The sequence below is a fragment of the Mus musculus genome, chromosome X (assembly GCF_000001635.26).
Source record: "Mus musculus strain C57BL/6J chromosome X, GRCm38.p6 C57BL/6J".
Lineage (NCBI taxonomy): Eukaryota > Metazoa > Chordata > Mammalia > Rodentia > Muridae > Mus > Mus musculus.
Window position 1 is genome coordinate 74530261 of NC_000086.7, and position 21291 is coordinate 74551551.

Here is a 21291-nt window from a genome sequence, read left to right on the forward strand (position 1 = left end):
AAAATGGAAGACAGAGAGGACGCAGAGCAGGAGGAAGATGAAGAAAAGCAGAGCAGAAGCACATGGCTTAGAGAAACCATAAGTTCTAAGGGGTCTCATAAGCTGTAGAAGATGGTAGTGTAGCAGTAGATCTGCCCAATCTAGGCACACAGCATGTATTTATATTAATTGAGTTGTGTTTTAATTGCTGTGGCATATTTGGGTTGAAAAGAATTACTGCAACACCCAACTTTTAACAATCTTGTGTTTTCAAAGGCACTAGACAGAAAGAAAATCTCTATTCAAGCCTGGAAAGACTATGTCCCAAGCTGTGTATTATCAAATTTTAATGGTTAGAATGTTTATTGTCATTAGGACCAAGAAAAATCTTCAGACCAAAGATGCTGTAGTTACTATTCAATTTCTGCCATAATACAATGTTTATATTTTATATCTTTGTAGAATTTATTTATATGTCTAATTTTGGTATTCTTTTGTTCCTTGGACATACAACACCACAGTGGTCCTATACAAACTAACTTTTCTAAGAAAGGGAGTTCTTAATACTTCATTCTTTTATCATTTATCCACACCATTCTTTACCCATCAATATAAGCCAATGTGTAAGGCAGAGATAACTCAGGCCAATCTAACTTTGTTGCTATATCTTTTCCTAGAGGGGCATACCATATGTGGCCAAGATCTTATATGCCACGTAATTGCCTGAGTGTATAGTTAAGAAGAGGCTTTTAACGTGATCTGCTGCCAACTCCTCTAGCCCACTAAATCTTGTTTACTTTTATAAGTTTACTTTATTCAGATTATCTTGTTCCTGGGTACATGGTCAGACGTTCCAAGCATATCTTGTAGTCAGAGCCTCATTCTCCAGTGTCTTTATTTGAGTCACCTTCAAGGGTGTAAGGTAAATCTTCAAGTAGGGCCAAATAAGGATATCTCCCTAGAAATTGGAGGGGTAGTATGCTCAGGACTTTCTTGAAGAAGCTTAGAAGCAGTACTCCTGGGGAAAGCCATAAATGATTCATAAGAAAATTTCTATCAATCCAATATCTCAAGTTGTACAAATATCAAGACCCACCCATGCACACAACCTCTAGAGATAGAGACCAAAAGTGGAAGACTGCAGGACTTGGCTCAGCTTTGCAGGTTTTTGTCAAGCAGCTGTGCTGGCTTTATGAGATTCACTATTCCCATTAGATATGAGTGTGCCACAGATGCCTATAAATTAACTTGTCTTGGTTTAGTTTTTCCAGGTTACTTGCTTCTGAAAATCCATCCTTTCTTTTTTAACCTCTTTCAGTTAAATGAGATGTAATATACAGTATATTCTGTAGCCTCCCCCAGTCTTGAGCAGGCTGATTCACACCTTGCTGCAACTGTGAATGAGATCACCTGGGGTGTAGCCTTCCCACCTAGATGGTTCTATTTTTCTGTTACTGTTGCTGTTCTTCTCCAAGATGCTGCTACCTACTGAGAGGGTGAACCTGCCTTCCTGAGAAATTCCTGAGACAGCAGGCAACCCAGTTGACACCTTACTGCCAATTTACTGCTGTCAGACAAATTGCTTACAGGCTGGTGACAGGCATGAAGAGTGGTCACTTTCTCTGTATCTTCCCTAGTTATCTTGTTGAATAGGATGTGGTGGATAATTCATCAGCTCCAGTCCTTCCAGTAATTGCTTTTTCTTTTTCTTTTTTAAAATTAGGTATTTTCTTCATTTACATTTCAAATGCTATCCTAAAAGTCTCCCTTACCCTCCCCCCTCCCCCCTACCCACCCACTCCCACTTCTTGGCCCTGGCGTTCCCCTGTACTGGGGCATATAAAGTTTGCAAGACCAAGGGGCCTCTCTTTCCAGTGATGGCCGACTAGGCCATCTTCTGATACATACGCAGCTAGAGACATGAGCTCCGGGGTACTGGTTAGTTCATAATGTTGTTCCACCTATAGGGTTGCAGATCCCTTTAGCTCCTTGGGTACTTTCTCTAGCTCCTCCATTGGGGGCCCTGTGATCCATCCAATAGCTGACTGTGAGCATCCACTTCTGTGTTTGCTAGGCCCCGGCATAGTCTCACAAGAGACAGCTATATCAGGGTCCTTTCAGCAAAATCTTGCTAGTGTGTGCAATGGTGTCAGCGTTTGGAGGCTGATTATGGGATGGATCCCCGGGTATGGCAGTCTGTAGATGGTCCATCCTTTTGTCTCAGCTCCAAACTTTGTCTCTGTAACTCCTTCCATGGGTGATTGTTTCCAATTCTAAGAAGGAGCAAAGTATCCACACTTTGGTCTTTGTTCTTCTTGAGTTTTATGTGTTTTGGAAATCGTATCTTGTATCTTGGGTATTCTAAGTTTCTGGGTTAATATCCACTTATCAGTGAGTACATGTCATGTGAGTTCTTTTGTGATTGGGTTGCCTCACTCAGGATTATGCCCTCCCGGTCTTCAGTGCACAAAGCTTTCTACAAGATGGGGAAAAAAATCAGAAAATGATTTTACTGGCTGGCTGCTCTTAGTATCTGGGGAAAAAATGATGAATGAAAGGAAGGAGTTGTGTGATAAAATCGAAAGGCTCCAGACACAAGTAAACGATCTAAAAGTTGCTAAGTGTGTCCTTGAAGAGAATCTTCTCTCTTGCAGCAATAGAGCTCAAGTTGCAGAAAATCAAACTGAAATCCTCATTGTAAGGTTGGCTGAACTACAGCGAAAATTCAAGTCTTAGCCTCAGAGTGTGTTGACAGTTAAAGTAAGGGCACTAATTGGCAAAGAATAGGATCCTATAACATGGGACGGGGATGTGTGGGAAGACCATGTTGAAGCTGAGAATTTTGAATCTTCAGATTCTCAAGGGTTTGCCCCACCTGAGGAAGTAGTACCCTCAGCCTCACCCCTTGAAATAATGCCTTCCCCACATGAGGAAATTAATTTTGCAGAGTCTGATAAACCAGCAATGATTTTCACTACTGATGTTTCTCAAGGCCCACCAATAGTTTCTTCTAGACCTGTAACCAGACTCAAAGCAAAACAGGCTCCTAGAGGGGAGGTAGAAAGTGTAGTCCATGAGGAATTTCGCTACACTACTAAGGAGCTTAATGAGTTTGCTAATTCATTCAAGCAGAAACCTGGTGAATATGTGTGGGAATGGATTTTAAGGGTGTGGGATAAGGGTGGAAGGAACATAAAACTAGAGCAGGCTGAGTTTATTGACATAGGTCCTCTGAGTGGAGATTCTAGGTTCAATAGGGAAGCTCGCATAGTTAAAAAAGGTGTCAAAAGTTTGTTTGAATGGTTGGCTGAGGTGTTTATCAAAAGATGGCCTACTGGAAATGACTTGGAGATGCCTGATATTCCGTGGCTTAGTGTTGATGAAGGGATTTTAAGACTTAGGGAAATTGCAATGCTAGAGTGGATATATTGTGTAAAGCCTAATTGTCCACAATGGGAAGGTCCAGAAGATATGCCCTTCACCAGCTCTATAAGACGCAAATTGGTGAGAGGGGCACCAGCACATTTGAAGGGTTTTGTTCTTTCCCTTTTCCTTGTGCCAGATCTTAGCACTGGAGATGCTTCTGCTCAATTAGATGAATTAAATTCACGGGGTTTAGTTGGATTCCGAGGTAACAAGGGCCAGGTGGCAGCATTGAATTGCCGGAGACAGGGTGATCCTAGTTATTATAATGGACAGTGTAGACAAAAGAATGTTTATAAATGTTTATAATAACATACCCAGTAATGGTTAGCACAGGAGAGGTGTCATATGGCATGACACGCTTGGACCTTTGGTACTGGCTAATCAATCATGGTGTTTCCAGGAATGAAATACATAGGAAGCCTACTGCATATTTGTTTGATCTGTATAAGCAGAAAAATTCTCAAACAAATGAAAGAAAGGCTACATTAGATTGTGGTAAACAGCAATCTCGGCCAGTGAATCAATTTCCAGACTTGAGCCAGTTTGCAGATCCGGAACCCCTTGAATGAAGGGGTGGCCAGGTTCCGCTGAGGAAGGATCCTGATAAGACATAGAACTCCTGCTCACTTCGGCAGCACATATACTAAAATTGAAATGATACAGAGAAGATTAGCATGGCCCCTGCGCAAGGATGACATGCAAATTCGTGAAGCGTTCCATATTTTTTCAACAAAACAAAAAAAAGACAGCCACAAGAACAGAATGCCAACTCTAACAACAAAAATAAAAGGAAGCAACAATTACTTTTCCTTAATATCTCTTAATATCAATGGACGCAATTCCCCAATAAAAAGACATAGACTAACAGACTGGCTACACAAACAGGACCCAACATTCTGCTGTTTACAGGAAACCCATCTCAGGGAAAAAGACAGACACTACCTCAGAGTGAAAGACTGGAAAACAATTTTCCAAGCAAATGGTCTGAAGAAACAGGCTGGAGTAGTGTAGTGGCTATTCCTGGTTGTCAACTTGACAATATTTGAAATGAACTACAATCCGGAATTGGAAGGCTCACCAGTGACCCTTATCTGGAGGCTTGGAGATCCTTATCTGGATCTTGGTTTGAAGATCTTGAGCCATAGTGGCTATGGATTCCAGAAGATTGAATCTCCGAGTTTAAGGAACACACCTTTAATCTGGGCTACGCCTTTCATCTGGGATTAAAGGTGTGGTGGAACACACCTTTAATCTGGGCTACACCTTCTGCTGGAGACAATATAAGGACATTGGAAGAAGGGAGTCTAGCTCTTGCTCTTGCTCCTTCGCCTGCTTGCTGCGTGAGACTGAGTAACTGCTAGATCCTTGGACTTCCATTCACAGCTGCGACTGAACCATTGTTGGGAATTGGGCTGCCGACTGTAAGTCATCAATAAATTCCTTTACTATTTAGAAATTATCCATAAGTTCTGTGACTCTAGAGAACCCTGACTAATACAGAAGTTGGTACCAGGAGTGGTTCTAGAGTAACAGAAGTACAAGGATGAATCTTTTAAAATACTGGAATTGGCTTGTTGATCCACCAGCACTTTCAAATATTGAAACCTCTCCAGATTCTCTCCCTCCTGGGAGCTCAGAGAATTTTGAAGACCCATGGTTGAAACTATATTCCAAACTTAAAGAAGCTAATGCCTTTGATTTTCTTAATGAATTAGGTGATTCAGTGCACAAAGCTTTCTACAAGATGGGGAAAAAATCGAAAAATGATTTTACTGGCTGGCTGCTCTTAGTATCTGTGGAAAAAATGATGAATGAAAGGAAGGAGTTGTGTGATAAAATTGAAAGGCTCCAGACACAAGTAAACGATCTAAAAGTTGCTAAGTGTGTCCTTGAGGAGAATCTTCTCTCTTGTAGCAATAGAGCTCAAGTTGCAGAAAATCAAACAGAAACTCTCATTGTAAGGTTGGCTGAACTACAGAGAAAATTCAAGTCTCAGCCTCAGAGTGTGTCGACAGTTAAAGTAAGGGCTCTAATTGGCAAAGAATGGGATCCTACAACATGGGACGGGGATGTGTGGGAAGACCATGTTGAAGCTGAGAATTTTGAATCCTCAGATTCTCAAGGGTTTGCCCCACCTGAGGAAGTAGTACCCTCAGCCCCACCTCTTGAAATAATGCCTTCCCCACATGAGGAAATTAATTTTGCAGAGTCTGCTCACGGCCCACCAATAGTTTCTTCTAGACCTGTAACCAGACTCAAAGCAAAACAGGCTCCTAGAGGGGAGGTAGAAAGTGTAGTCCATGAGGAAATTCGCTACACTACTAAGGAGCTTAATGAGTTTGCTAATTCATTCAAGCAGAAACCTGGTGAATATGTGTGGGAATGGATTTTAAGGGTGTGGGATAAGGGTGGAAGGAACATAAAACTAGAGCAGGCTGAGTTTATTGACATGGGTCCTCTGAGTAGAGATTCTAGGTTTAATACGGAAGCTCGCATAGTTAAAAAAGGTGTCAAAAGTTTGTTTGAATGGTTGGCTGAGGTGTTTATCAAAAGATGGCCTACTGGAAATGACTTGGAGATGCCTGATATTCCGTGGCTTAGTGTTGATGAAGGGATTTTAAGACTTAGGGAAATTGCAATGCTAGAGTGGATATATTGTGTAAAGCATAATTGTCCACAATGGGAAGGTCCAGAAGATATGCCTTTCACCAGCTCTATAAGACGCAAATTGGTGAGAGGGGCACCAGCACATTTGAAGGGTTTTGTTCTTTCCCTTTTCCTTGTGCCAGATCTTAGCATTGGAGATGCTTCTGCTCAATTAGATGAATTAAATTCACTGGGTTTAGTTGGATCCCGAGGTAACAAGGGCCAGGTGGCAGCATTGAATCGCCGGAGACAAGGTGATCCTAGTTATTATAATGGACAGCGTAGACAAAAGAATGTTTATAATAACATACCCAGTAATGGTCAGCACAGGAGAGGTGAAATTTATAATGGCATGACTCGGTTGGACCTTTGGTACTGGCTAACCAATCATGGTGTTTCCAGGAATGAAATACATAGGAAGCCTACTGCATATTTGTTTGATCTGTATAAGCAGAAAAATTCTCAAACAAATGAAAGAAAGGCTACATTAGATCGTGGTAAACAGCCAAATGAAAGAAAGGCTACATTAGATCGTGGTAAACAGCAATCTCGGCCAGTGAATCAATTTCCAGACTTGAGACAGTTTGCAGATCCAGAACCCCTTGAATGAAGGGGTGGCCAGGTTCCGCTGAGGAAGGATCTTGATAAGACACTCAAAGGTTTTGCTGTTACCCTTTCTCCAGTTCTTCCCCAGAGGGACCTACGGCCTTTTACAAGGGTAACTGTACACTGGGGAAAAGGAAATAATCAGACTTTTCGGGGTCTGCTGGATACTGGTTCTGAGTTGACACTGATCCCAGGGGATCCCAAGAAACATTGTGGCCCTCCAGTTAAAGTAGGGGCTTATGGAGGGCAGGTGATTAATGGAGTTTTGACTGATGTCCGACTCACAGTAGGTCCAGTAGGTCTCCGGACACATCCTGTGGTGATTTCCCCAGTTCCAGAATGTATAATTGGGATAGATATACTCAGAAATTGGCAGAATTCTCATATTGGTTCCCTGAACTGTAGAGTGAGGGCTATTATGGTTGGAAAGGCCAAATGGAAGCCTTTAGAGTTGCCTCTGCCAAAGAAAATAGTGAATCAAAAACAGTATCGTATTCCTGGAGGAATTGCAGAAATTACTGCCACTATCAAGGACTTGAAAGATGCAGGGGTGGTGGTTCCCACCACATCTCCATTTAACTCTCCTATCTGGCCAGTGCAGAAAACAGATGGATCATGGAGAATGACAGTTGATTATCGAAAACTAAATCAGGTAGTAACTCCAATTGCAGCTGCTGTACCAGATGTAGTTTCGTTACTTGAGCAAATTAACACATCTCCTGGCACCTGGTATGCGGCTATTGATCTGGCAAATGCCTTCTTCTCAGTACCTGTCCATAAGGACCACCAGAAGCAATTTGCTTTCAGTTGGCAAGGCCAACAGTATACCTTCACAGTTTTGCCTCAAGGATATATTAACTCTCCTGCCCTGTGTCATAATTTAGTTAGAAGGGATCTTGATCGTTTGGATCTTCCACAAAATATCACATTGGTGCACTATATTGATGACATTATGCTGATTGGACCAAGTGAGCAGGAAGTAGCAACCACTTTGGACTCATTGGTAACACATATGCGTATCAGAGGATGGGAAATAAATCCAACCAAAATTCAAGGACCATCTACCTCAGTGAAATTCTTAGGAGTCCAGTGGTGTGGGGCATGCAGAGATATTCCTTCTAAGGTGAAAGATAAGTTATTGCACCTGGCCCCTCCTACAACCAAGAAAGAAGCACAACGTTTAGTGGGTCTATTTGGATTCTGGAGACAACACATCCCTCACTTGGGTGTGTTACTTAGGCCTATTTACCAAGTGACTCGGAAAGCTGCTAGCTTTGTGTGGGGCCTGGAACAGGAGAAGGCCCTTCAACAGGTCCAGGCTGCTGTGCAGGCTGCTCTACCACTTGGACCATATGACCCAGCAGACCCGATGGTACTTGAGGTGTCTGTGGCTGATAGAGATGCTGTTTGGAGCCTCTGGCAGGCCCCTGTAGGTGAATCACAGAAAAGGCCTTTGGGATTTTGGAGCAAAGCTCTACCATCATCTGCAGACAACTATTCTCCCTTTGAAAAACAGCTCTTGGCCTGCTATTGGGCCTTAGTGGAAACTGAACGTCTGACAATAGGACACCAAGTCACTATGCGACCTGAATTACCCATCATGAGCTGGGTACTATCAGACCCTGCAAGTCATAAAGTGGGACGTGCACAGCAGCAGTCTATTATCAAATGGAAGTGGTATATACGTGATCGGGCCAGAGCAGGTCCTGAAGGCACAAGCAAGTTACATGAAGAAGTTGCTCAAATGCCTATGGTTTCTACTCCTGTTACAATGCCATCTGCTGCCAAGCATGCACCTATAGCCTCATGGGGTGTTCCCTATGATCAACTGACCGAAGAGGAGAAGACTAGAGCCTGGTTTACTGATGGCTCTGCACGTTATGCAGGCACCACCCAGAAGTGGACAGCTGCAGCATTACAACCCCTTTCTGGGACAACCTTGAAAGACACAGGTGAAGGGAAATCTTCACAGTGGGCAGAACTTCGGGCAGTACACATGGTATTACAGTTTGTTTGTAAGAAGAAGTGGCCAGATGTACGATTATTCACTGACTCATGGGCTGTAGCCAATGGATTGGCTGGATGGTCAGGGACTTGGAAAGATCACAATTGGAAAATTGGTGAGAAAGACATCTGGGGAAGAAGTATGTGGATAGATCTCTCCAAATGGGCAAAGGATGTGAAGATATTTGTGTCCCATGTAAATGCTCACCAAAAGGTGACTTCAGCTGAGGAGGAGTTCAATAATCAAGTGGATAAGATGACCCGTTCTGTGGACAATCAGCCTCTCTCCGCAGCCATCCCTGTCATTGCTCAATGGGCACATGAACAAAGTGGCCATGGTGGTCGAGATGGAGGTTATGCTTGGGCTCAGCAACATGGGCTTCCACTCACCAAGGCTGACCTGGCTACAGCTGCTGCTGATTGCCAGATCTGCCAACAGCAGAAACCAACACTGAGCCCCAGATATGGCACCATTCCTCGAGGTGACCAGCCAGCAACCTGGTGGCAGGTTGACTACATTGGACCACTTCCTTCGTGGAAAGGACAGCGTTTTGTTCTTACTGGAGTAGATACTTATTCTGGTTATGGATTTGCCTTTCCTGCACGTAATGCCTCTGCTAAAACCACCATTCACGGACTGACAGAATGCCTCATCTATCGTCATGGTATTCCACACAGTATTGCTTCTGACCAAGGAACTCATTTCACAGCCAGAGAAGTACGACAGTGGGCCCACGATCATGGAATACACTGGTCTTACCACATTCCCCATCATCCTGAAGCAGCTGGGCTGATAGAAAGATGGAATGGCCTTTTGAAGACGCAGTTACAGCGCCAATTAGGTGGTAACAGCTTGGAAGGCTGGGGTAGAGTTCTTCAGAAGGCAGTATATGCTTTGAATCAGCGCTCGATATATGGTACAGTTTCACCCATAGCCAGGATTCATGGGTCCAGGAATCAAGGGGTGGAAAACGGAATAGTTCCACTTACTATCACTCCTAGTGACCCTCTAGGAAAATTTTTGCTTCCTGTCCCCATAACTCTAGGTTCTGCTGGCCTAGAAGTTTTGGCTCCAGAGAGGGGAGTGCTCCTACCAGGAGCTACAACAAACATTCCATTGAACTGGAAGCTCAGACTTCCCCCTGGTCATTTTGGGCTTCTAATGCCCTTAAACCAACAGGCTAAAAAAGGAATAACAGTGTTAGGAGGGGTGATAGATCCAGATTACCATGGGGAAATTGGATTACCTCTTCACAATGGTGGTAAGCAAGATTATGTCTGGAGTGTAGGAGATCCCTTAGGGCGTCTCTTAGTACTACCATGTCCTGTGATTAAAGTCAATGGGAAACTACAACAGCCTAATCCAAGCAGGATGACAAAGGACACAGACCCATCAGGAATGAAGGTATGGGTCAATCCTCCAGGAAAAGAGCCAAGACCTGCTGAGGTGCTGGCTGAAGGTGAAGGAAATACAGAATGGGTAGTAGAGGAAGGTAGTTATAAATACCAATTAAGGCCACGTAACCAGTTGCAGAAACGAGGATTATAAAGTAATATGAATGCCCATTGTAAATTTACTAATGCGTTTGCGATTGTACGAGGGATAGTTATATCATGTTAGGCGTATTTACAACCTTGTTATTGTTTTATGTGAACATGAGATATTATTTGTGTCAAGTTGACAAGGGGTGGATTGTAGTGGCTATTCCTGGTTGTCAACTTGACAATATTTGAAATGAACTACAATCCGGAATTGGAAGGCTCACCAGTGACCCTTATCTGGAGGCTTGGAGATCCTTATCTGGATCTTGGTTTGAAGATCTTGAGCCATAGTGGCTATGGATTCCAGAAGATTGAATCTCCGAGTTTAAGGAACACACCTTTAATCTGGGCTACGCCTTTCATCTGGGATTAAAGGTGTGGTGGAACACACCTTTAATCTGGGCTACACCTTCTGCTGGAGACAATATAAGGACATTGGAAGAAGGGAGTCTAGCTCTTGCTCTTGCTCCTTCGCCTGCTTGCTGCGTGAGACTGAGTAACTGCTAGATCCTTGGACTTCCATTCACAGCTGCGACTGAACCATTGTTGGGAATTGGGCTGCCGACTGTAAGTCATCAATAAATTCCTTTACTATTTAGAAATTATCCATAAGTTCTGTGACTCTAGAGAACCCTGACTAATACAAGTAGCCATTCTAATATCAGATAAAATCGACTTCCAACCCAAAGTTATCAAAAAAGACAAGGAGGGACACTTCATACTCATTAAAGGTAAAATCCTCCAAGAGGAACTCTCAATTCTGAATATCTACGCTCCAAATGCAAGGGCAGCCACATTCATTAAAGACACTTTAGTAAAGCTCAAAGCACACATTGCACCTCACACAATAATAGTGGGAGACTTCAACACACCACTTTTATCAATGGACAGATCGTGGAAACAGAAACTAAACAGGGACACAGTGAAACTAACAGAAGTTATGAAACAAATGGATCTGACAGATATCTACAGAACATTTTATCCTAAAACAAAAGGATATACCTTCTTCTCAGCACCTCATGGGACCTTCTTCAAAATTGACCATATAATTGGCCACAAAACAGGCCTCAACAGATACAATAATATTGAAATTGTCCCATGTATCCTATCAGACCACCATGGCCTAAGGCTGATCTTCAATAACAACATAAATAATGGAAAACCAACATTCATGTGGAAACTGAACAACATTCTTCTCAATAATACCTTGGTCAAGGAAGGAATAAAGAAAGAAATTAAAGACTTTTTAGAGTTTAATGAAAATGAAGCCACAACATACCCAAACCTATGGGACACAATGAAAGCATTTCTAAGAGGGAAACTCATAGCTCTGAGTCCCTCCAAGAAGAAACGGGAGAGAGCACACACTAGCAGCTTGACAACACATCTAAAAGCTCTAGAAAAAAGGAAGCAAATTCACCCAAGAGGAGTAGACAGCAGGAAATAATCAAACTCAGGGGTGAAATCAACCAAGTGGAAACAAGAAGAACTATTCAAAGAATTAACCAAACGAGGAGTTGGTTCTTTGAGAAAATCAACAAGATAGATAAACCCTTAGCTAGACTCACTAGAGGACACAGGGACAACATCCTAATTAACAAAATCAGAAATGAAAAGGGAGACATAACAACAGATCCTGAAGAAATCCAAAACACCATCAGATCCTTCTACAAAAGGCTATACTCAACAAAACTGGAAAACCTGGACAGATACCAGGTACCAAAGTTAAATCAGCATCAAGTTAATGATCTAAACAGTCCCATATCCCCTAAGGAAATAGAAGCAGTCATTAATAGTCTCCCAACCAAAAAAAGCCCAGGACCAGATGGGTTTAGTGCAGAGTTCTACCAGACCTTCAAAGGAGATCTAATCCCAGTTCTGCACAAACTATTCCACAAAATAGAAGTAGAGGGAACACTACCCAACTCATTCTATGAAGCCACAATTACTCTGATACCTAAACCACAGAAAGATCCAACAAAGATAGAGAACTTCAGACCAATTTCCCTTATGAATATCGATGCAAAAATCCTCAATAAAATTCTTGCTAACCGAATCCAAGAACACATTAAAGCAATCATCCATCCTGACCAAGTAGGTTTTATTCCAGGGATGCAGGGATGGTTTAATATACGAAAATCCATCAATGTAATTCATTATATAAACAAATTCAAAGACAAAAACCACATGATCATCTCGTTAGATGCAGAAAAAGCATTCGACAAGATCCAACACCCATTCATGATAAAAGTCTTGGAAAGTTCAGAAATTCAAGGCCCATACCTAAACATGATAAAAGCAATCTACAGCAAACCAGCAGCCAACATCAAAGTAAATGGTGAGAAGCTGGAAGCAATCCCACTAAAATCAGGGACTAGACAAGGCTGCCCACTTTCTCCCTACCTCTTCAACATAGTACTTGAAGTCCTAGCCAGAGCAATTCGACAACAAAAGGAGATCAAGGGGATACAAATTGGAAAAGAGGAAGTCAAAATATCACTTTTTGCAGATGATATGATAGTATATATAAGTGACCCCAAAAATTCCACCAGAGAACTCCTAAACCTGATAAACAGCTTCGGTGAAGTAGCTGGATATAAAATTAACTTAAACAAGTCAATGGCCTTTCTCTACACAAAGAATAAACATGCTGAGATAGAAATTAGGGAACCAACACCCTTTTCAATAGTCACAAATAATATAAAATATCTTGGTGTGACTCTAACTAAGGAAGTGAAAGATCTGTATGATAAAACTTCAAGTCCCTGATTAAAGAAATTAAAGAAGATCTCAGAATATGGAAAGATCTCCCATGCTCATGGATTGGCAGTATCAACATTGTAAAAATGGCTATCTTGCCAAAAGCAATCTACAGATTCAATGCAATCCCCATCAAAATTCCAACTCAATTCTTCAACGAATTAGAAAGAGCAATCTGCAAATTCATCTGGAATAACAAAAAACCTAGGATAGCAAAAGCTCTTCTCAAGGATAAAAGTACCTCTGGTGGAATCACCATGCCTGACCTAAAGCTTTACTACAGAGCAATTGTGATAAAAACTGCATGGTACTGGTATAGTGACAGATAAGTAGACCAATGGAATAGAATTGAAGACCCAGAAATGAACCCACACACCTATGGTCACTTGATTTTCGACAAGGGAGCTAAAACCATCCAGTGGAAAAAAGACAGCATTTTCAACAAATGGTGCTGGCACAACTGGTTGTTATCATGTAGAAGAATACGAATCGATCCATACTTATCTCCTTGTACTAAGGTCAAATCTAAGTGGATCAAGGAACTCCACATAAAACCAGAGACACTGAAACTTATAGAGGAGAAAGTGGGGAAAAGTCTCGAAGATATGGCCACAGGGAAAAAATTCCTGAACAGAACAGCAATGGCTTGTGATTTAAGATCGAGGATTGACAAATGGGACCTTATGAAACTGCAAAGCTTCTGCAAGGCAAAAGACACAGTCAATAAGACAAAAAGACCACCAACAGATTGGGAAAGGATCTTTACCTATCTTAAATCAGATAGGGGACTAATAGCCAATATATATAAAGAACTCAAGAGGCTGGACTCCAGAAAATCAAATAGCCCCCTTAAAAGATGGGCCTCAGAGCTGAACAAAGAATTCTCACCCGAGGAATACCGAAAGGCTGAGAAACACCTGAAAAAATGTTCAACATCCTTAATCATCAGAGAAATGCAAATGAAAACAACCCTGAGATTCCATCTCACACCAGTAGGATTGGCTAAGATCAAAAATTCAGGTGACAGCAGATGCTGCCGAGGATGTGGAGAAAGAGGAACGCTCCTCCATTGTTGATGGGATTGCAAGCTTGTACAACCACTCTGGAAATCAGTCTGGCGGTTCCTCAGAAAATTGGACATAGTACTACCGGAGGATCCCGCAATACCTTTCCTGGGCATATATCCAGAAGATGTCCCAACCGGTAAGAAGGACACATGCTCCACTATGTTCATAGCAGCCTTATTTATAATAGCCAGAAGCTGGAAAGAACCCAGATGTCCCTCAACAGAGGAATGGATACAAAAAATGTGGTACATTTACACAATGGAGTACTACTCAGCTATTAAAAAGAATGAATTTATGAAATTCCTAGCCAAATGGTTGGACCTGGAGGGCATCATCCTGAGTGAGGTAACACAATCACAAAAGAACTCAAATGAAATGTACTCACTGATAAGTGAATATTAACCCAGAAACTTATTATATCGAGATATAAGGTACAATATGTAAAACATATGAAACTGAAGAAGAACGAAGACCAAAGTGTGGACACTTTGCTCATTCTTAGAATTGGAAACAATCACCCATGGAAGGAGTTACAGACACAAAGTTTGGAGCTGAGACAAAAGGATGGTCCATCTAGAGAATGCCATATCCAGGGATCCATCCCATAATTAGCCTCCAAGCGATGACACCATTGCGTACACTAGCAAGCCTTTGTTGCAAGGACGGTGATATAGCTGTCCCTTGTGAGACTAGGCCGGGGCCTAGCAAACACAGAAGTGGATGCTCACAGACAACTATTGGATGGATCACAGGGCCCCCAATGGAGGAGCTAGAGAAAGTATCCAAGGAGCTAAAGAGATCTGCAACCCTATCGGAGGAACAACATTATGAACTAACCAGTACCCCAGAGCTCTTGACTCTAGCTGCATATTATCAAAAGATGACCTAGTCGGCCATCACTGGAAAGAGAGGCCCATTGGTCAGGCAAATGTTATATGCCCCAGTACAGGGGAATGCCAGGGCCAAAAAATGGGAATGGGTGGGTAGGGGAGTGGGGGGGGGCTTTTGGGATAGCATTGGAAATGTAATTGAAGAAAATAAGTAAAAAAGAAAAAGACATAGAACTCTCAGGTCCTCCTGAGACATGCCTGCCTGGATACTGCCATGCTCCCACCTTGATGATAATGGACTGAACCTCTGAACCTGCAAGCCAGCCCCAACTAAATGTTGTTTCTTTTTTTTTTTTTTAATAAGACTTGCCTTGGTCATGGTGTCTGTTCCCAGCAGTAAAACCCTAACTAAGACACTTGGCATCATCAGAACCCAACTCTCCCACAATAGCAAGTCCTGAATACACCATCACACCAGAAAAGCAAAATATGGATCCAAAGTCACTTCTCATGCTGATGAGGGAAGACTATAAGAAGGACATAAATAGCTCCCTTAAAGAAATTCGGGAGAACACAGGTAAACAGGTAGAAGCCCTTAAAGAGGAAACACAAAAATCCCTTAAAGAGTTACAGGAAAACACTACCAAACAGGTGAAAGAATTGAACAACACCATCCAGGATCTAAAAATGGAAATAGAAACAATAAAGAAATCACAAAGGGAGACAACTATGGAGATAGAAAACCTAGGAAAGAAGTCAGGAGTCATAGATGCAAGCATCACCAACAGAATAGAAGAGATAGAAGAGAGAATCTCAGGTACATAAGATACCATAGAGAAGACTGACACAACAATCAAAGAAAGTGAAAAATGCAAAAAGATCTTAACCCAAAACATCCAGAAAATCCAGGACACAATGAGAAGACCAAACCTAAGGATAATAGACAAAGATGAGAAGGAAGATTTCCAACTTAAAGGGCCAATAAATATCTTCAACAAAATTATAGAAGATAACTTCCCAAACCTAAAGAAAGAGATGCCCATAAACATACAAGAAACCTACAGAACTCCAGATAGTTTGGACCAGAAAAGAAATTCCTCCCGACACATAATAATCAAAACCACAAATGCACAAAACAAAGAAAGAATATTAAAAGCAGTAAGGGGGAAAGGTCAAGTAACATATAGTGGCAGAGCTATGAGAATTACATTAGACTTCTCCCCAGGGACTATTAAAGCCAGAAGATCCTGGGCAGATGTCATACAGACCCTATGAAAACACAAATGGCAGTCCAGGTAACTATACCCAGCAAAACTTTCAATTACCATAGATGGAGAAACCAAGGTATTCCATGACAAAACCAAATTTACACAATATCTTTCCACAAATCCAGCCTTTCAAAGGATAATAAAGGGAAAACTGCAACACAAAGAGGGAAACTGCACTCTAGAAAAAGCAAGAAAGTAATCTTTCAACAAACCTAATGAAGATAGCCACATGAACAGAATTCCAACTCTAACAACAAAAATAACAGAAAGCAACAACGACTTTTACTTAATACCTCTTAATATCAATGGACTCAACTCCCCAATAAAAAGACAAAGACTAACAGACCGAATATGTAAACAGGACCCAACATTTTGCTAAATACAAGAAACCCATCTCAGGAATAAAGACAGACACTACCTCAGAGTAAAAGGATCTAAAACAATTTTCCAAGGAAATGGTCCCAAGAAACAAGCTGGAGTAGCCATTCCAATATTAAATAAAATCAACCTTCAACCTAAAGTTATCAAAAAAAAAAAGATAAGGAGGCACACTTCTTACTCATCAAAGATAAAATTTACGAAGATGAACTCTCAATTCTGAACATCTATGTTCCAAATGCAAAGGCATCTACATTCATTAAAGAAACTTTGCTAAAACACAAAGCACACATTGCACCTTACACAATAATAGTGGGAGATTTCAACACCTCACACTCATCAATAGACAGATCCTGGAGACAGAAACTAAACAGAGACACAGTAAAACTAACATAAGTTATTAAACAAATGAATTTAACAGATGTCTATGGAACATTTCATCCTAAAACAAAAGGATATACCTTCTTCTCACCACCTCATGGTTCCTTCTCCAAAATTGGCCATATAATCAGTCACAAAACAGGCCTCAACAGATACAAAAATATTGAAATAATCCCATACATCCTATCAGATCACCATTGACTAAGGTTGATCTTCAATAACAATATAAATAATAGAAAGCCCACATAAAGCTGAAAAACACCCTACTCAATGATAACTTGGTCAAAGAAGAAATAAAGAAAGAAATTAAAGACTTTTTAGTTTAATGAAAATGAAGCACAACATACCCAAACTTATGGGGCACAATGAAAGCTATCGTAATAGGAAAACTCATAATTCTGATTGCCTCCAAAAAGAAATTGGAGAGCGCATACATGAGCAGCTTGACAGCACACCTAAAAGCTCTAGAACAAAAGGAAGCAAATTCACCTAAGAGGAGTAGACTGCAGGCAATAATCAAACTGAGGACTGATATCAACCAAGTGGAAACAAAAAGAACCAAACCAGGAGCTGGTTCTTTGAGAAAATCAACAAGATAGATAAACCCTTAGCCAGACTAACTAGAGGGCACAGGGACAGTATCCTAATTAACAAAATCAGAAATGAAAAAGGAGACATAACAACAGAACCTGAGGAGATCCAAAACATCATCAGATCCTACCACAAAAGGCAATACTCAACAAAACTCGAAAACCTGGATGAAATGAACAATATTCTAGACAGATACCAGGTACCAAAGTAAAAATCAGGATCAGATTAACGATATAAACAGTCCCATATCCCCTAAAGAAATAGAAACAGTAATTAATAGTCTCCCAACAAAACCAAACCAAACCAAAGCAAACCAAAGCAAAGCAAAGCAAAGCAAAGCAAAGCAAAGCAAAGCAAAGCAAAGCAAAGCAAACCAAACCAAACCAAACCAAACCAAACCAAACCAAACCAACAACAACACAACAACAAAAACCCAGAACCAGATGGGTTTAGTGCAGAGTTCTATCAAACCTTCAAAGCAGACATAATTCCAATACTCCTCAAACTATTCTACGAAATAGAAACTGAAGGTACTCTACCCAGTTTGTTTTATGAAGCCACAATTACTTTGATACTTAAACCACACAAAGACTCAACAAAGAAAGAAAACTTCAGACCAAGTTCACTTATGAATATCAATGCAAAAATCCTAAAAAAAATTTTCTCAAAACCAAATCCAGGAACACATCAAGACAATCATCCATCATGACCAGGTAGGCTTCATCCCAGGGATGCAAGGATGCTTCAATATACAGAAATCCATCAAAGGAATCCGCTATATAAACAAACTTGAAGAAAACCATGTGATCATTTCATTACATGCTGAGAAAGAATTTGACAAAATTCAACACTCCTTCATGGTAAAAGTCTTGGAAAGTCTTGGAAAGATCAGGAATTCAAGGTCATACCTAAACATAGTAAAAGCAATATACAGCAAATGACTAGCCAACATCAAACTAAATGGAGAGAAACTTAAAGCAATTTCACTAAAAATTAGGGACTAGAAAAGGTTGTCCACTCTCTCCCTACCTATTCAACATAGTACTTGAAGTCCTAGCCAGAGCAACTAGACAACAAGAGGAGATCAAAGGGATACAAATTGGAAAGGAAGAAATCAAAATATCACTATTTGCAGATGATATGAGAGTATACATAACCTACACCAAAAATTCAACAAGAGAAGTCCTAAACCTGATAAACAACTTCAGAGAAGTAGCTGGATATAAAATAAACTCAAACAAATCAGCGGCCTTTCTGAACACAAAGGATAAACAAGCTGGGTAAGAAATTAGGGAAGCAACACCCTTCACAATAGTCACAAATAATATGAAATACTTTTGTGTGACTCTACCTAAGCAACTGAAAGTCTATATGATAAGAACTTCAAGACTCTGAAAAAAGAAATGGAAGAACTCATCAGAAGGAACAGTCTCCCTATGCTTATGGATTGGCAGATGGCTATAGTCCAAATGGCTATCTTGCAGAAAGCAATCTACAGACTCCATGCAATCCCAATCAAAATTTCAACTCAATTCTTCACAGAGTTAGAAAGGGCAATTTGCACATTCATCTGGAATAACAAAAAACCTAGGATAGCAAAAACTATTCTCAACAATAAAATAACCTCTGGTGGAATCACCATCCCCGACCTCAAGCTCTACTACATTGTGAAAAACTGCATGGTACTGGTACAGTGACAGACAGATAGATCAATGGAATAGAATTGAAGACACAGAAAAGAACCCAAACACCTATGGCCACTTGAATGTTGACAAAGGAGCTAAAACCATCCAGTGGAAAGAAGACAGCATCTTCAACAAATGGTGCTGGCTCAACTGGCAGTTAGCATGTAGAAGAATGTGAATTGGTCCATTATTATCTCTATGTACAAATCTCAGGTCTAAGAGGATCAAGGAACTCCACATAAAACCAGAGACACTGAAACTTATAGAGGAGAAAGTGGGGGAAAGCCTCAAAGATATGGGGACAGAGGAAAGATTCCTGAACAGAACAGCAATGGCTTGTGCTGTAAGATCAAGAATCAACAAATGGGGCCTCCAATTAATTTTTTTTATTTATTATATGTAAGTACACTGTAGCTGTCTTCAGACACACCAGAAGAGGGCGTCAGATCTCGTTACGGATGGTTGTGAGCCACCATGTGGTTGCTGGGATTTGAACTCCGGACCTTTGGAAAAACAGTCAGGTATTCTTACCCAATGAGCCATCTCACCAGCCCCAATTAATTTTTTAAAATGTCTTTTTTTTATTAGATATTTTCTTTATATACATTTCAAATGCTATCCCGAAAGTTCCCTATACCATCCCTCTGCCCTCCTCCTCTATCCACCCACTCTTGCTTCTTGGCCCTGGCATTCCCCTCTACTGGGGCATATAAAGTTTGCAATACCAAGGGGCCTCTCTTCCCAGTGATGACCAACTAGGCCATCTTCTGCTACATATGCAGATTAGAGATACGAGCTCTGGGGGTACTGGTTAGTTCATGTGTTGTTCCACCTATAGCGTTGCAGACCCCTTCAGCTCCTTGGGTGCTTTCTCTAGCTTCTCCATTGGGGGCCCTGTGTTCCATCTTATAGATGACTGTGAGCATCCACTTCTGTATTTGCCAGGCACTGGCATAGCCTCATAGGAGACAGCTATAACAGGATCCCTTCAGCAAAATCTTTCTGGCATATGCAATAGTGTCTGAGTTTGGTGGCTGATTATGGGATGGATCCCTGGGTGGGGTAGTCTCTGGATAGTCCATCCTTTTGTCTTAGCTCCAAACTTTGTCTCTATAACTCCTTTCATGGATATTTTGTTCCCTATTCTAAAGAAGAATGAAGTATCCACCCATTGGTCTTCCCTCTTTTTTATTTTCTTGTGTTTTGCAAATTGTATCTTGGGTGTTCTATGTTTCTTGGCTAATATCCACTTATCAGTGAGTGCATATGACTGAACAAATATTTTTGGTGCTGAGATATGAATATAGGTCTTTATGCATGTTTATGCAAATGTATACCACTATGTTATACTCATAGCTCCTGTTTAATTTTGTAAATATACTAAAATATCAACTAAAAACAACAACAACAAAAAACAAATGGGGCCTTTAAAAATTACAAAGCTTCTGTAAGGCAAAGGACACTTTCAATAAGAAAAATGGCAACCAACAGATTGGGAAAATATCTTTACCAATCCTAAATCTGATAGGGGGCTAATATCCAATATATATCAAGAACTCAAGAAGTTGGACTCCAGAAAACCAAATAACCCTATTAAAAATGGGATACAGAGTTAAAAAGAATTCTCGGCTGAGGAATACTGAATGGCTGAGAAACATCTAAAAAATGTACAACATCCTTAATTATCAGGGAAATGCAAATCAAAACAACCCTGATATTCCACCTCACACCAGTCAGAATGGCTAAGATCAAAAATTCAGTTGACAGCAGATGCTGGCGTGGATGTGGAGAAAGAGGAACACCCCTCCATTGTTGGTGGGACTGCAAGCTGGTACAACCACTCTGGAAATCAGTTTGGCTGTTCCACAGAAAAATGGACATAGTTCTACCAGAAAATCCAGCTATGCCACTCCTGAGCATATACCCAGAAGATATTCCAAATGGTAATAAGGACACATGCTCCACTATGTTCATAGCAGCCTTATTTATAATAGCCAGAAGCTGGAAAGAACCCAGATGTCCCTTAACAGAGGAATGGATACAGAAAATATGGTACTCCATTTACACAATGGAGTACTACACAGCTATTGAAAACAATGAGTTTATGAAGTTCTTAGACAAATGGATG

At 41.0% G+C, this 21291-nt stretch overlaps 1 non-coding gene across 1 annotated transcript; it reads left to right on the forward strand.

Annotated features, from left to right (window-relative positions):
- The first annotated feature begins 4024 nt into the window (after positions 1–4024).
- Positions 4025–4131, forward strand: Gm26125. Its single transcript, XR_003953246.1, has one exon. It is a non-coding gene; the product is annotated as a U6 spliceosomal RNA (small nuclear RNA).
- The last annotated feature ends 17160 nt before the right edge of the window (positions 4132–21291 follow it).